This window comes from Humulus lupulus, chromosome 6 (genome assembly GCF_963169125.1).
Source record: "Humulus lupulus chromosome 6, drHumLupu1.1, whole genome shotgun sequence".
In the NCBI taxonomy this organism is placed as follows: Eukaryota; Viridiplantae; Streptophyta; class Magnoliopsida; order Rosales; family Cannabaceae; genus Humulus; species Humulus lupulus.
Window position 1 is genome coordinate 61,910,479 of NC_084798.1, and position 17,533 is coordinate 61,928,011.

At 32.7% G+C, this 17,533-nt stretch overlaps 1 long non-coding RNA gene across 1 annotated transcript; it reads right to left on the reverse strand.

Moving 5' to 3' along the window:
• Positions 1–1,663: 1,663 nt before the first annotated feature.
• Positions 1,664–5,178, reverse strand: LOC133784049 (uncharacterized). Its single transcript, XR_009871098.1, has 4 exons — positions 4,874–5,178; positions 4,713–4,791; positions 3,101–3,166; positions 1,664–2,039 (listed from the first exon to the last, which is right to left on the reverse strand). It is a non-coding gene; the product is annotated as an uncharacterized LOC133784049 (long non-coding RNA).
• Positions 5,179–17,533: the final 12,355 nt, after the last annotated feature.

Consider the following 17,533-nt stretch of genomic DNA (forward strand, 5'->3'; position numbering starts at 1 on the left):
GCGGAATGGATTCAAGAGCTGAGCTTTTCAATTCGAGGATGTAGTTTTGTTTCTTATGGTTTTTACATGTATTTTTCCGCGTTTTATTATGTAATCTCTTTTTAATTATCATTATGTCATGTTTTGATTTTAAACCAATGGGATCCCATATCCTACTTTGAGTTTATGTAAGTTTAAACATTGGTTTTACAAGTTTTAAATAAAGTATGATTATTTCACTTGTAAGTATTATTAGGGATTAGTGTCTATGCTTAAGTTTTCATTAATGGTCCATAGTTTAGAGTAGTTGGGTCATTACAGTGCTTGGTGGAAATTCGATGTCCCGGAAGCTAGTATTGTATCCGGAAACCCTTATTTGAATATTAATGTAATCCAATACCTTGGTTGTGACTAGGTGTTAAGGCTATGGCTCGAGAGCGGATCGTGCTCGAGGAGCGTTGCTCGTAATCAGTGAACACAGAAAACTAAAGGTAAGGAAACTGCACCTGGATGTATATCCATAATGGGACTAAGGGTTCCCTAATGCGTATGCTTGAAAGGATGGTATTATGCCATATAAACTAAACAGTGAACCAACGACCTAAGAGTGCCAAGGGTTACACTAGCGCAAAGAGCGCGGCTTGGCCACTGGTAGCCGAGGACAGCTTAATATGCATTGAGCTCGGTTTAAGCGTGCTGGAGTCAGTGGGGTAAATAGAGGGTGCGGCCTAAGTTGTCAGCCCTGATTATTATGTGACCTACTTATTATGAGACTTGAATGTTATATGTGAATAGTTGCGTCCTTGATTTTGAGTATATGCTGAGTGATTAATGTGGATTATTTGATGGATGATCGTGCTTAAAGAATTGACTATTTGCTATTATTGTTTGTCTTGCACATTATGTTTTCTTGCTGGGCCTTAGCTCACGGGCGCTACGTGGTGCAGGTAAAGGCAAGGGCAAGCTTGATCAGCCCTGACTTAGAGAGCTCTGTAGGTCGAATGTAAATGACTAGCTGCTCAGCCGCCACGGTTGGGGTTTAGGCAGGGACGCGAGAACCAGAAATATCTATTTTGCCTTAGTATGGCCAATGGTTGTCTGTATTTTGGGAATTCTGCAAACTAACTTTTAAACTCTATTTCTTTTTGGGATCCCATGTATAAAACTGTTTAATTATATAGAGTTAAACTTTTGAGACCAAAACCTTTTTAACCCTAGCTCATACATGTTTAGTGACACGTTTTTAAATTAATGACTTGATTAGCAAGTCCTGCACCTTTATAAGTACACAGTGTAGCGATCCTGGCTATCCAGGGCGTTACAATTTTAGTCATTACTCCCAATTCCCGCTAATTCCTCGAGTGTCTCTAATTTATATCGCTTACTTCCCAACACCTAACTAATCACCAATTATATTCCTAAATATCAAATAATCCCCAATATACTTCTTAAATTCCCCGAAATACCCCCAGGCTCGCCCCGAGCCGGGTATAAATCCCCACCGTGACTTTTTCGCTAACCTGCTCACTAGGATCGCCTCGAGTCACAAGTTACAAATATATCCACATAATAATGTGCTCTCAACAATTTATCACAGATATTTACATTTATGCCATCAACGGGCTAAAATTACAAATATGCCCTTCTAACCTAATCAGGGCCTACGCATACTAATACACATAGTCATGCATCACAGATATCCAAGTAATCATATAACATGATTTTAATAATTAAATCACATATAATCCAGCTATGCCCTCCCAGCACACTAATCAAGGTGTAACGACCCGGATTTTCAAGACTCGATAATGCGGAAATATAAATGTTTTCATTTAACAAAATGTCTCAAAAACCCATAGAAAAAAAAACTTTTTAAAAAGTTGTATGGCCATACTTAACATTTAGTTACAAACATGTTTTATAAAGATTAGAGTGAGCCTAGTTTAGGAAAATTACACAACATTTCCAAAAAATAAAAAGGCTTCCCAAAAGGTCGGTCTACATGTACATTTGCAAGGAAGACTCCAGCGCTCACTGCTCTGCCTTGCCCTTGCACTTACCTACAACATGAAACAACTAGGTAAGCGAAAACGCTTAGTAAGATCAACTTTCAAACAAGCATGTAGAGAATTAGGGTTGCGGACCCATCCGGACCCTACATAATCAATTTCAAGAACGCTAAAGCGTCCTAGCAAACTTATGGTCATGCCTGATAACCAATGATAAATCAATTCATAACTAAATAAAAATCCTGCACTCAAAAAAATCCCAGAACAAGCAGATATATTATATCACAGCTAATTCTTATCAACAATTATATCCCTGCACTCAGAAAAATCCCAGAGCAAGCAGATATATTATATCACAACTATATCTTATCAACAATTATATCCCTGCACTCAGAAAATCCCAGAGCAAGCAGATATATTATATCACAACATAATTCGAGACCAACGCTCGACAATTTCCAACAATTCATGCGTAACGCGCCCTCCAACATAATTGCTAATCTGTAAAAGAGAACCGAGTCTCCACACTAAGATATAGCCAATAAATATTCTCATCAAGGGTAACTATCGTGTTACTTAGGGCATCGCTACATATTCAAGAGTGTAATCCAATTTACACGGTTTTACGGAGACTTCTATGTTAATCAGTGGTGCTGGTGAGCAGCTGCCCCTAGGGTGTTCAACCTCACTCAATCTTGGCAACCCCTAGTATCTCTAGGCACTCTCACGGAATGGCCAATATTCACGGCTGCTATCCAGGAATAACTTATCAGAGCACTTGCTCGAATTCTAACCGTCCAATGATTAAGTAAGCATGAGGGCCCCTAGGTCCCATTTATCTTGGCGCCCCTAGGTTTAACCAGCTTATCCTCATCTCATGGCCACTCGTCGCGGTAATGAACCGGACATAAATAAAATCAAGCAGTGTGACGGGGATCAACCGTCTAGGATATGACGGACTTCTACCGTTCATATTTTCTAAATCAGCACTCACTAGACTAACGTCTCTAAGCAACTTTCTATGACAGCCTATATATATGCATGTATCCCTATACTAACATACAAGACAATAATCATTTCATGTTGCAGCCATACAATATAAGTTGACTTACTTGGAGTCCTTAGCGCTCAGCAGGTTTTCACCCTCCAACGTTCAGTCCAGTTACGCTTAGCCAATACTGTAGTTATCCATACAGTATACTCGGATTAATTATGGCACTAATAATTCATTATTATTATTTTGGGCAGTTTGGTCATTTTAATAAAAGTCATTTGTAAGGATTTATAATCCTTATTTGGTTTTAAACCTATTAAGGAAAGTCATACAAAATATTCGAGACTAAACCCTAAGTCTCGGGGAGACCTATCCTAAGGTCTCGATACCTAGGCGAGGGTATCACAATGGTATTTCCCACAATCCGCTAAAAATCTTATTCTTTCAAGGTATCGCTATTAACCCGCACTTTCGACTAGTCGGTTAAAATATGTAAGATTTTAGCCGGTATTATATCCAGAAAATACAAATAAATTCCTTAATTATTTTTAAAGAAAATAAACTCTTTAAATTTTCCTTTTATTTTTCTTAAGGTTTTAATATCTAAAAACTGTTTTAAGAAAATTGCCTAATTTGTCTTAATTAGGAAAACCGTTATAAATTTCTCATCTTGACTAATTAATTTTCCAAAAGAAATTAATCAATTTTACTTACTAGGAAAATAATTTATTTAATTATTTTCTCAAAATATAGGGTTTTAAACCCTCTTTTAATTTATTAACTATTAATAAATTAAATATCTTATTTTTATAAAGAATAAAAACTCTTTAATAAAAATAATTCATTTAAACTCAAAGGGATAATTTTAGTGAAAATATGATTTCAAGACTTACCAATTTATATCTTGAAATAAGCAAAATTTTACTTTTTACCTTATGTTCCAAAATCTCATTTTTACACTAAGTGTGAAAAACTCAATTTTCACATTTTTAACTACATACTTCGTTAGTTCATAACTTGAAATTTACTTACCCAATTGTTACCAAAATTTCCCAATTCCATTTTTGTTATGCCATTTAGGTCTTTGTAAAATCTTAGGTCAAAATGAGCATTTTTGATTGGTGAAATCATTTTCCAACAATGAGGTAAAAATGACATTATTTTCAAGTCCTTATCTTTTCCAAACTTTGACAGTTACTAACTTTCAAACAGTTTAATATTTTCTTACCAAATTTTACAGTGGACTAATAGGTTATGCCAGAAATATGTCCACAAAATTTTAGAAAAAACTGGGTTCATTTGCCCTATACAGTGGCTGTCCAAACTTGGTTCCGAAAATGAGAATACGAAAAAACAGTTTTTTACCTAAACTTTGAAATAGCATAACTTACTCATTTCTAAACATTTTTTAGTGTTTCAAAAGCTCAATTTTATGTACTCAATCTCAACAACATATCAGTACAATTTAATTTTACAAAAACAATATACAGTGGCTACTTGACCCCTTGGAAGTCACAGCTTAAAACATGTTTTGTTTTAGGGTATCCTACAAAACCCTTGGGGGTTTTGGTTCCCATTTTCAAAAATCAATACACATGCATCATAAAAATTATTAAACAACTACCATAACCTTATTACATCATCAACAAGAAACTCTAAGCATTAGATATACAAAATAATGCTTAAAACTAAAAACCCTACAACAAAATCATCAAAAGTAAACTTTTTACCTCTTTGGTGTTCTTGCTCAAGGTTTGGACCTTCCTATAAGCTTTGACTCCTTCAAAACCTTTCAAAAACCCTAACAAACTTCCCCCAACAACATAATCAATTAGCTATTTGAAACTCTATGCTTAAAACTATACAAAAGCCTAGATTAGTGAAAGTTTACCTTAGGGAAAATACTTCCTAGACCAAGACTTAGCCTCAAAGTTTCCTTGGTGTTCTTGGGCTTGAAAAATGGAGAGAACACTTTGAGAGGTCTTCAAAAATCAGATGAGTGAATGTGAGAGAGTGGTGTGGTCGGTTGGGGAGGGTTGGAAGAGTTTATACTATCTAATTTATCTCAAAAACACTCAAGTGTTTTCCTCCCACTTGCCCACTTGACTTGACTTAGTTAAAATGAGATTTATCTTTATTAAGTTGGGTTCACACCACCTAAAACACCACATGGCCGGCCAACCCTTGCTATATATAATCATTTCATATATATTTTTTTTTTTAATAAAGGTTAAAAAAGGTTTCATAAGAAGAAAAGTCCAAATTGGCTTTTGACACCTTTTTCACTCTTATTAAGTTTTAATCACCAAAATTAACATTAATTAATTAAATTAAATGTCTCTCACATTTAATTTAATTAATCACATAATAAAATTTAACCTAAGGTCCATTCATAGAATAAAATTCCCCATTTCGGTAAAATTAGGCATTTAACACAAAATGCCCTAAAATTTCCATTTTCTTTTAGGTTTATTATTTTTGACCAAACTTTAACTTTTATGAATGTATTTTATGCCCAAAATATAGTTGCCATGATTTTTCATTTTATTTTCCGAGATTTTTACCCGATCAGGGTTTTTGTGTCGGTCCAAGACCGAAAGTCTTATCTTGACTTTTAAAATCACAAAATTCATATTTTGGATAGCAATAACTCATGGAATACTTACAAACAAAATATAATATTATTTAAAATAATATTCTTAACCCGGGGGAAAAATTCCGACCCGAGTCGTTTAAAGGTAACCGAAAATGCAGGACGTTACACAAGGCCCTTAAGCCCTATTAGTAAATTTGGGTTGTTACATGTTTGTTACCAGCTTACCCTATGGACTAGCCCATACTTACATCTTGGGAACTCGGTAGTATAATTGAGTGGGAGTGTTAATCATAGATATGAACATCTATAGCTTCTGATGAAGAAGTGAAACGATGGTTTCCTTTTAGTTTGGTTCAAGGTGTTAAATGATAGAGATCTCATTTCGGTAATTAAATTAGTTTACTGAAATATCATTTACAAGGAACTAAGTGTTTTAAGGATAAAATATAATGAGGGGTAAAACGATATTTTAGTCTCATCTCATTGTAGACCATCTATATAGGATTGAGTGACAATTATGGTTGTAACAATGGATAATTAATAGCGTATCTATATTTGTTATAGAGCGTTCTATGAATTCAAGAGTGCAATTCCGAGTCTTTAGTGGAGTCACGAGGAATTAATAAGTTAGTAAATTTATTTGTTAGATTTATGATAACTTATTGGAGGTTGATTTCATAGGCCCATGGTCCCCATTGTACCTTGGATAAAATCATATCGATAGTCTCAATTAATTGATTTAATTATCAATTAGAATTATCAAAGTTGACCATGTCAATTTTGGATAGTTTCAGAGAGCTATGTAATTTTGAGAAGAAAAGAGAAATTAGGACAGATTTATTAATTAAGATAAATTGGTATCTAAATTAATAAATAAGTTTAAATCAAGGTTCAAATTATAAATAATTAATTTGATAAATGATTTAAATAATTATTTAATTAATTAAATCAATAGAAAATAATATATGCATTGATTTTAAGTCCAATGGGCTTATAATTAAATGAGAAATTTCACGGGCCCATGATAATTTCGACCTAGGGCTTCAAATTGGCTATTATTTTATTGATTTTTTTAATTAAATTAAAAGGACTAATTGAGTCTATAAAATGAGTGCTAGGTGAGAGATGAAAACATAAGCTCTGATAAGTTTGACAAGTCACAAGTCAGATTTTCTTGTAGTTTTTAGATTCTTTCTAAACACAAGTCATTTTCTAAGCCTCTTTGTATCTATATCATGTGTTGAGAATTGCCTACTCTAGTCTAGGTGATTCTAAGGATACTTTTGAAGACTGTGAAGATTATAGAAGATCGGTTCAGTTTCTTAGTACTACTCTGCGACAGAAAGGATACAAGGGTTAGAAAACTGAAGGAATGACTCATTCATTTAACTACGTATACTATAAGTATTCTTATCATTGTTTCTCTTTGAATTCAATTTTACAAACACGTTCTAGGTTATCTTATAATAATTTATTTAATATTAGATCTACATAAAAATAAATAAAGATCTTGTATGAGTTTCCCAACACGCTCATCATTAACGGGGAGTTTAAGTCCAAGCTCACCAATGAATCCATATCTATCTAATGCATGGAAAATATAACAAGTAGAAATAGTGGATTATGTTGCCACGAAACTTGTCGAACTAAATATTTCCCCGTGCTATTTTTTAGTGGTTAAAATTCTTGATTTTTTGGGAGACATGGCACTGGTCACGCATCAAAAGTAAATAAGGACGAACATATTCTTATACACTTTGAAGAATGAGGCTTAACTGGATCATAAATGAAACTGGACACCTTTTCAATGATCGCGTAAACCAAGTACCTGAAAAGGAAAGAAAGGAATGAGGTTATGTTCGCACATACACAATATGAGGCTTGTTTGCCCATATGTGTGCCACTAGGGCGAACATAACCAAAAAGGTCTAATACATAAATGTACATCTCAAAGGAAAATGTTTGCCCTATCATGTACCTATATGGCAGGCAAAGCTAAAAAGACGTGTGAAACTCATTTCTTACAAAAGCAAGTCAATTCGCATGTTATAGCAAACATGAGGTAAACAACATGTCGCAAGGGGCACTTGTTCACTTCTATTAGCCTAGGCTACGCGGACAAGAAAAGATAAGAGTGTTCAGAATCCTTCAAGAAAATCATTTGAAATCTATTTGCCTACCTAAGCATGCATAATGCTAACATGAAACAGATGATGCAAACAAGAAATGAAAAGCTCTCAGAAGCCCTCAACTGCTATTACATGGAATCTTGTTCACTTTTATTGTTTGCGATCATTACAAAGATTATATTATACATGAGCGATCGGGGAAGATTGTCACTGAATGGTATGTTCATTGGCTTATATGTGCAAAAATGAATAGAAAAGAAGCCTTAAGGGAATTTGGTTGCGCAAGGTGTAAATACATGTTGCGAACAAACTAGTTGTTTAGGGGACGCATAAATTGGAGTTATCCAATAATATAACATGTTCGCATATGAACCCATATATGGGGCAATTAGAAATCAAGACAGAAAGTAAATAGCTTAGTGAGTATCATTCGCCCAAGTGTTCACATGAAGTAAACAAGAATCAATTCAGGATCTTGCTCGCACAAGCTCTCATTCCCAATAGAAGTATGTTCGCTCATCTATCAGAATCGAAAAAGACAACAAGAAGAGGGTTGTTCACCAGTGACCACAAACATGGTACGAACAAGAGTTAAACAAAGGTAATAAAAGGAAAATGTGCTTGATCATGTTCACACAACATAAACTCACAACCTCCTTGTTGAGATCTTCAAAAATTTCAAAGTGTTCTTTTGAGAACCAAAGCCTCGACAGTGGAGAAGTATGATTCTCTCTCAACTTTTAACATAATTCAATGAAATAGAGCCAAAAATTACAATACCCAAAGGTCGATTCTATGATTACTACCAGGCTATGGCTCTAAAATATAAAGATTCGAGCAAAATGTTTACAATGCAAACTTTTCAAAAGTTAAAGGAGCCCTAAATCTCCAGTCAATTGCGCAAGATAAAGGAAAGAGTTACATGATAGTGTGAACAGAGAGGCGGGGATGGCAATTAAGTCCTTCTCCAGCCACCTTAGCTTTACTCCAATCAACAACAAGCTATTCTTCTCTCGAGGCGTCAAGCTCTCCCCAAGATAGTGGGATCAGTGACGGGTTGCTCATCCTTGCACCCTTGACCTAATTTTCATCAAATGAGCAATGTGCCTCACAACAATGGGCTTCAAGGTTTTACAAAATAATGGGCCTAATTATCCACTTGTTAAGAAATGCAATGAAGGAGAGGCCCAAGGGGTACGGCCCAATTAAGACAACCCAAAAGTATAGTATATTCTGATGAAAGATTTTGAAATACAATAAAAGAATGGAAAGAGAATGCACGTTTAGAATAACTAAAGAATGTAATGACGCAACTAATTCTAAGACTTTGGACCATTAAAACTACTATACAAAAACACTATTTTCAAATAAACATACATAAGAAACATTCACAACTTCATTAAAAACTCTAAAGTAAAAGTTGAAATACATAAACACGGGGTATGGGATCACATTGTTTGAAAATAAAACATAACTTTAAACTTAAATGAATTTATTACAAACTAAGTGCGGAAAATACATAGAAACATAATTAAAAAGACTGAAAATGACGTCGTCCTCGAATCGTTCACGTAGTCCATCGAATCCATTCTTTCTCAATACACAGGCCAAGCTACCACGAATCCTTCCGCCGCCAAATCTATTTTCTTGCATACATAAAAATAAAGGAATGAGTCTAATGCCCAGCAAGGAAAATCTACTAATAACATAAAACATATACATAAACTATATCATAAACATATGTCATATACTACTACAATGCCCATTATACTACTTGGGGCTTGTAAACTAAACAAGTCATATGCCCAATAGATTGGTGGGGCTGGCTAGCTAAGCAAGTCATATGCCCATAATTTACTGGGGCTTGTTAGCTAAACAAGTCATATGTCCAAGGTCTATAAACATACTATACATAATGTAAACATAAGATCACATATCATAAGATAATATAACATATCATAAAAACATATATATTTTTATCCTATTTTCCTTACCAAATACCGGGATTTATGAGAACAATGATGGGATTTGGAATACTCCTAAAAACCAACAATAAGAATGTGAGTATTTCTAAAGAAATAGATGATAAAGAAATGAATTAAACCACCATAATGAAACTTACCGAAAAGAAACCTTATGTTCAAAGAACTTTAATACCTAACCAAGAATGGAAAACAGCGAGTTAGGATCTAAATGAAAACTAAAGAAAATTAAAGAATTAAACTGAAATTAACTTAAGATTAGGAATACCTTTGATGTACTAGAACTGAACTACACCTTGATATTGGAAACACACTATTTACCTTACTTCCTAAGTGTTTATAAAGCTTAAGATGATAAAGCTTATAACCCAACCCAAGTGTTTATCACTCTATAGTAAACCCAACAACTTGAAGGCTCTGAACACAGCTTGAAGAATGAGAGAAATGGCTGGGTACTAGGTCCTATTTATAGAATTCAAGGAGTGAACTACCTCCTTTTAGCTTGAATAAAAATAATGAGTATTAATTGAAAAATATTTGAATATTCATTCAACAGAGGCTAAAGACTCGGTCAAAACGCTCAGAGGTTAGTTAAGAGGTTAAGTGTTGAATTGAGCTCGGTTTCAAAAACATTTGAAAACATAGCCCTAGGGCTGATATATCGCCCATTATAGGCGATATATCGCATGGGCTTATATCCCAAGGGTTCGTCGATGCGTTTGTGCGAAGTTCACGTATTTTTCGTATTCCCCGTGTAGCGATACATCAGCTCCAAGGCAGCGATATATCGGCATACGTGAATATTTTAAACACGTAATTGCACATTTTCAGCATAATTGAATTGATTAATCAGGTTTGACTGAGTAATACGAGATTCCAGCAAGTTTTGGAAGGGTCTAGAACTTCTAGAAACCTCTATTTTTGAATTAAATGCTCAAATCCTCAAATAAACAAGGTTGTGACAAATGTCATGCTCTTAATGGTCTTGGAATGTTCTATAGTTTTCTAGAACTCTCTTTTATTTAAACTATAGTTAAATCCTTAAATAAACTTGCACACGACAAGTGTCATGTTCTTATTAATCCTATCTAAACCTTATAGTATAATAAATAGCATCTTTATAATCAGTTATATTAATCAAACCTTATGTTATAATTAATATTCTTAAACTATAGGTTAAACTTATAAAATCTATAAGTGTTGCTACGAGTGTTCAACTAAGTCCCGACTTGAACCAAAATCCACAATAATAAACATACTATAACTACTACTAGTTATTACTACTACTACTACTACTACTATTATCTAACTAGCTAAGTAAAGTTCTAGGACTCTACAAAGAAGTGGTACTGTGATATTGAGGAAAGTGTTATTCGCATAAAGGTCACATGCTTGTATGACCAATAAGAATGGGAAAAAATTTCACATAGATAAGTCATCCTTGTGCAAAGCACAAAAAATGACTTGGGAGACAAATGTTATACCCATTTTTTTCCATGATGACGTGTCAAAAAAAAAATCAATGACTAAGATGTCAAACTTGAAAAGATGACCAGAACTTGTGGAAGGCCTCCAAGGAAGCAATGTGTGGAACTCACTTGGGTAACAATCCTGTTCTCACACAGAAGGCATCCAAACGCTAGCAGATGGATCCAAGTCGTCGTCCATGTCTTTCTACTCCTGGTCGTTCATCATTGTCTATGATATGCTAGTAGAAGATGCTTGGGAGCAAACCCTTGTTAATTTATTCCTGGTTGTTCATGATAGACTAGCGAACACTAGCAGGATAAGAAGAAGGAGAAGGAATTGTTATTTTTTAAGATATTACTACATTAACTTGGTTACAACTTGTAATGTAGTATTTAGGGGCCAAGCCCAATAGCTTAGACCTACAATTCAAATGTAACTTTAAACTCCTTACTGTAAGTAAGGGAGATGGGATCAAACTAGGGGAAATTGATAGTGCCAATCTAATGAAAAACAACACGTACAAACTAGTCCTTATGTAATCAAAGCGAAGGAGTGTAGAACAATCAGCGATGCAAGGTCGTTGGAAACTATGATTCTTCAAGCTTAAATTTCAATAAAAATGACTAAGTAGATGTAGGTCATCTGTTTTTGGCTGACCACAATAAATATTGTGTTATTTATTTGCTCATATCTCTATCCTTGTGTAATGACCCAACTATTTCTAAGACTTGGACCATTAAAACTACTAGACATAGCTACTACTTTGGAGAAAACGTACATAAGAAATAATCATAACTTTATTAAAACTCCAAAATAAAGATTGTATTAATAACATAAAATTATAAATTTAAAATGTAATATGGCATGGGTACCCATTGTTTATAAAACATAAAACATAACTAAATGCGGAATTACAAAAGAACATAAAAAGACTAATAAATAAACGTCATCCTCGATCGACACGCAGTCCATTGAATCCCTTCATCCTTAACACACAAGCCAAGCTGCCAAGAATCCTTCTGCCTCCATATCTATTTTCCTGCATCACACTAAAAAATAAAGGAGTGAGTCTAATGCCCAGCAAGAAAAATCTACAAACAAATAACATAAGACTATATCAAAACATATTACTACAAAACATCTATTACAACTATGACCCATGTACATGGTAAACATTAGAGTTTGCTAGCCAAGCAACAATGAGCCTCAAAATACATCGAGGTTTGCTAGCTAAACAACTATGATCCCTAGATAACATAAAACATTGGGGTTTACTGGCTAAGCAACTATGAGCCTCAAAATACATTGAGGTTTGCTAACTAAGCAACTATGAGCCCTAAGCAACATAAAAACATTTGGGGTTTGCTAGCTAAACAACTATGAGCCTCAAAATACATTGAGGTTTGCTAGCTAAGCAACTGTGAGCCCCTAAGCAACATAAAAACATAATCATATATCATAACATAACATATTATAACATAAACATATCATATTATAACATAACATATCATATCATAACATATAAGCATATAAAAACTATGCTATTTTCCTTTCCAACACCAGGATATTTGAGAACAAGGTCGAGACTTGGAACACTCCTAAAACCAACAATAAGAATAGTGAGTATTTCTAAAGAAAAGAGATGAAAAGAATAGAACTAAACCATTAAGAAGAAACTTACCGAAAAGACAACTTAAGTTTAAAGAACTTAAATACCTAACCAAGAGTTGAAACAACGAGTTAGGATCTGAATGAAAACTAAAGAATCATATAGAAATGAACTTAAGAATAAGAATACCTTTGGATGTACTAGAACCGATCTACACCTTTATATTGAAAGCATACTATATCTCACTTCCCAAGTGTTTATAAAGCTCAAGATGATAAAGCTTTTATCTTAAACCCAAGTGTATCTCTCTATAGTAATACTAGCACCTTAGAGACTCTGATCAAAAGCTTGAAGAATGAATAAAATGGCTGAGCACTAGGTCCTATTTATAGAGTTTGAGGAGTGAAACTATCCTATTAAAAAAATACTTAAATCCTTAAATAAACATGATTATGACAAGTGTCATGCTCTTAATGATTCTGGAAGGTTCTAGAGTTTCTAGAACTTTCTTTTATTTAAACTATAATTAAATCCTTAAATAAACATGATTATGACAAGTGTCATGCTATTAATGGTCCTGGAAGGTTCTAGAGCTTCTAGATACTTCTTTTATTGAATTATCCATTTAAAATGCTTAAATCCTCAAATAAACAAGATTGTGACAAGTGTCATGTTCTTAATGGCTCTGGAAGATTCTAGAGTTTCTAGAACTTTCTTTTATTTAAATCCTTAAATAAATGTGATTATGACAAGTGTCATACTTTTAATGGTTTTATCTAAACCTTAGGTTATAATTAAAATATTTCTATGACAAAAAATATTAATCAAACCTTATGTTATAATTAATATTTCTAAACTATAGGTTAAACTTATAAAATCCATAACTATTGCTACGAGTGTACTACTACTACTACTACTACTACTACTACTACTACTACTACTACTACTACTACTACTACTATCATCTAACTACTACTACTACTACTACTACTACTACTACTACTACTACTATCATCTAACTAGCTAAGTAAATATTCTGAGACTCTACACCTACCATGTCAACAAGAACCAAACTTTCAACCATCTAGATGCCTTCTAATTGATCAAATTTTTGTAGAACAATTCAGATAAAAATAATTGTTGATCAAGAGTTACGCTACCAACTCGAATAAAAAAAATCAATTCTCAGGTATGTCGTGGTACTTACATATAATTGACATTATTTGTCTAATTTATTCATACAATTTGGTTGCTATCTGGTTGATTATCATAGTTTAATGTTATTTGTATCTATACTTTGGTTGTTATCCGGTTGATTTTCAAATCTTGATAGGAAAATACTGACTTGAAATTCTAGGAAATATAATGGAAGCGTGGATATTATTTTGAAATTGATATTTAGTCAACCATATATGTCATGTTGCTTTAGTGTTGTGTTAGCGTTGATGTCACTAAACTTGGGATATAAATTGTACAACTGCAACCATTAACATTCTAAAAAACGGGTATTATGTACAATACAATGGACACTCTGACGACAAAAAGAATTATGTTGATTTTGAAGTAAGTACAAAATTTATACAATAAGGATTAAAAATATGAAGACATTGTTTAAAAACTGTATTAAAAATTGTACTGCAATCTAGAAACAACTACTATTCAACAATAGTTATCAAGTGAAACAAGGATACCTACCTTGAAAATAGTAGATGATGTCAGTCTCTCTATTTACATACAGCTAAAAAAAAGGAAAAAAACACAGATTTCATAAGGTGTTCCTTATGAGTGAGTGTACAACACAATCAATCATTCTTTTTTTCACCTCTTGTGGAAACAATTCTTTTAAAGAAAGATTGATTGATTGATTTTTTTAAAAAAAAAATTAATACTAAACATTTGCTCTGAAATTGATCGATTCTTTAATTCATATATTACTGATATATTCCATACTTAATGCATTGCTTTGGGGTGGTTTTAGCATTTATGTTACTGAAATATATATATATATATATAGATATAGATTGTATAGAATTTGAATTTTTGATATGTCTTTGTTGATCTGTAATTGTTATTTTTGGATATTTACTAATATAAGTTGATTGAAACAAGATAAATTTGGATATAATGTGAGAAAATGTAAATACACAAGTGTAATTTTAAATTAAATTTATAAAACAGTGTATGTGGAGTTGCTTTGTGTTGTGGCAGCATTAATGTTGTACGCCCTGGTTTTCCCACGGGCTGATTAGCAGGTCGAGCCTCGGACTAATCAAGATTAGTCCGTAAACTTCCCCAGCTCGGAGATCCTGTTTTCCAGGCCGTACCCCCTTAGCTCGAGGTATCCTCAAGAAATCTCCAAGGCTGCCCAAGACTGCGGGAAGGAATCCTTGAAGCCGAAGGTCGGATTAGGGAAGCAGCTCGTGGTACGAGCTGCTTCTCATAGATCTCTGACCCTTTGTAAGGTCAACACACGCAAGATAAACGTGTCTATATCTGACATCACATGTCCGATATCTCCCTGACTTCTCGGACACGCAGCAGGAACGTGCGCATTCAGACACCCACGGCTGGGTTGGGCCGTGCGGCCCAATATCTCCTTATCTATCGATTGGACCATACTCATGTGTCAGGTTTAGGAATTAATCATGAATGTCACAGAGTTGATATGACAAATAAGAAGGTCACGGGATGACCTCCTTACCAACTTCCAAGTGCCTTCTCCTATAAATATGGAGATCCTGGGAGTTGATAGGGGTTGGAAAAAAAGAGTCTCAAAAGAGATATACACTTTGTAACCAAAAAATCCAGAATATATCAATAATATTGACTAGTGGAGTAGAATGATTTTAACATTTGAACCACTTAAAAACGTGTCTTGAGTCACCTAGTTCATTCTCTAAGATTTCATCTGTGACGGTTCTACTTTCAGCACTAATCCCTTTCTCTTCTTCTCTTAATTACCTGTTGGCGAAGAACCGCGTCAACAAATGTCAATGAATAACATATTCTTTATCTAAAAAAAGATAAATATCTATTTTATATAATAAGTGCGTAGATAACGAAAATTTTTGGTTTTAACGGTTTTTTATTTTTTTAATGTTTTTTAACAGAATATTCTTATATTCAACAAAATATTATTATATTTAACGGTAGTTTGTAAACACTTAAACTTAAATAAAATAAAATAAATAATTAAAAAAAGTAAAATATGATATTTTTGAGATATTTTATAATAATAATTATTTAAAAATAATAAATAATTAAACAAATTAAAATATGATATTTTTCAGATATTTTACAATGATAATTATTTTAAAATAATAAATAATTAAACAAATTAAAATATGATATTTTTCAGATATTTTACAATGATAATTATTTTTAAAAAATAAAATCATACGTTTTATAACTTAAATAAAATTTAATTAAACTTAAACTCACTTATTAGAATAATATCATATAAAACATATAATATAATCCACTGTGAACTAGCAACAAATTGCTTTTTTTAAAAAAAAACTAGCAATAAAATTAAATTTAAAATCCACGTATAATATTTAATATTACATTAAACATATAATATATAATCTCTTGTTGTCACTCCCAAATTCAAAAACTAGAACAAACTTAAACTTAAACAAAAATAAATAAATTATTTAATTAAAATAGAATATTTATTTCAAAATTTATATGACATTAATATAAATTTAATAAATTCTATAAATAAAACTAAGCAAACGTGCATATTGCATATTACTTGTATCTAGTATACATATAAATCTTTATACACACTCAAGAATTTAAAAAAAATGAGAAACATAAATGTTTTTGTGAGAACATCCAACATCAGGTGGAGTATTGAAGTCATCATCTCCGAAATCCGTATGGGAGACAAATTGTGAATAAATTTTTTAATATTAAAATCATTTTTTTTTACTAATTTAATATAAAAAATTACATAGAAGCCAAAAGAAAAAAAAAAACATTAAGCATTTCCCCCTAAAATTTCTCTACAAGAATTACCCGATAACAAAAAAAGTAAAATGATTCATGATACTAACATTTTAACAGATTGGGAATTTAAATGCAAACAATTTAAGATTGGGACCTATGAAAAATACATTTTAGGTTGGGAATTTTTACTAAAAATAAGACTATATATAAACAGTTATTTGAATTTTAGCTATAGACTTTTAACATATTTTTTTCTTCCATGTTTGACTAAAATTTAACTCCACGGTAGATTTCTTTTTATAAACTCACAATGGGAGGATTTGATTGCCAATTTAAATACCAAAGGAGAAATGCTTTCTCCCGTTTTATTAATGCAGAATGTTTAATTTAGGTAGAGTTGATTATTTTTTTTCCCTTTTGTATTGGGTGAGGACAAGTTAATTATTTATTTCCCGGTTCAGTTATTGAGTGTTTCTTATCAGTCCACTATTTGGTAAGATGATTACATCAGTTACCAATCTTAAGATATTTGGCTGAGTACAAGTTATTGTGTTGTTTCTTATCAATCTGCTATTTGGTAAGATGATTACATCAGTTACTAATCTTAACATATTTAGCTTACTGAGTACAAGTTAACTCAGTAGACTGACCCAATTCAATCAAACATTTGTTTTTCACTAATTTATCTCTCTTTAAATATGATTCAAAACTTCTATTTCCCCCTTATTTCTTGATCAATTTGGACCACCAAGAAAAGCCAAGTTTCCTAACCAAATTTTGACTCTTCTATTTTAGGACGAATGACCATAAA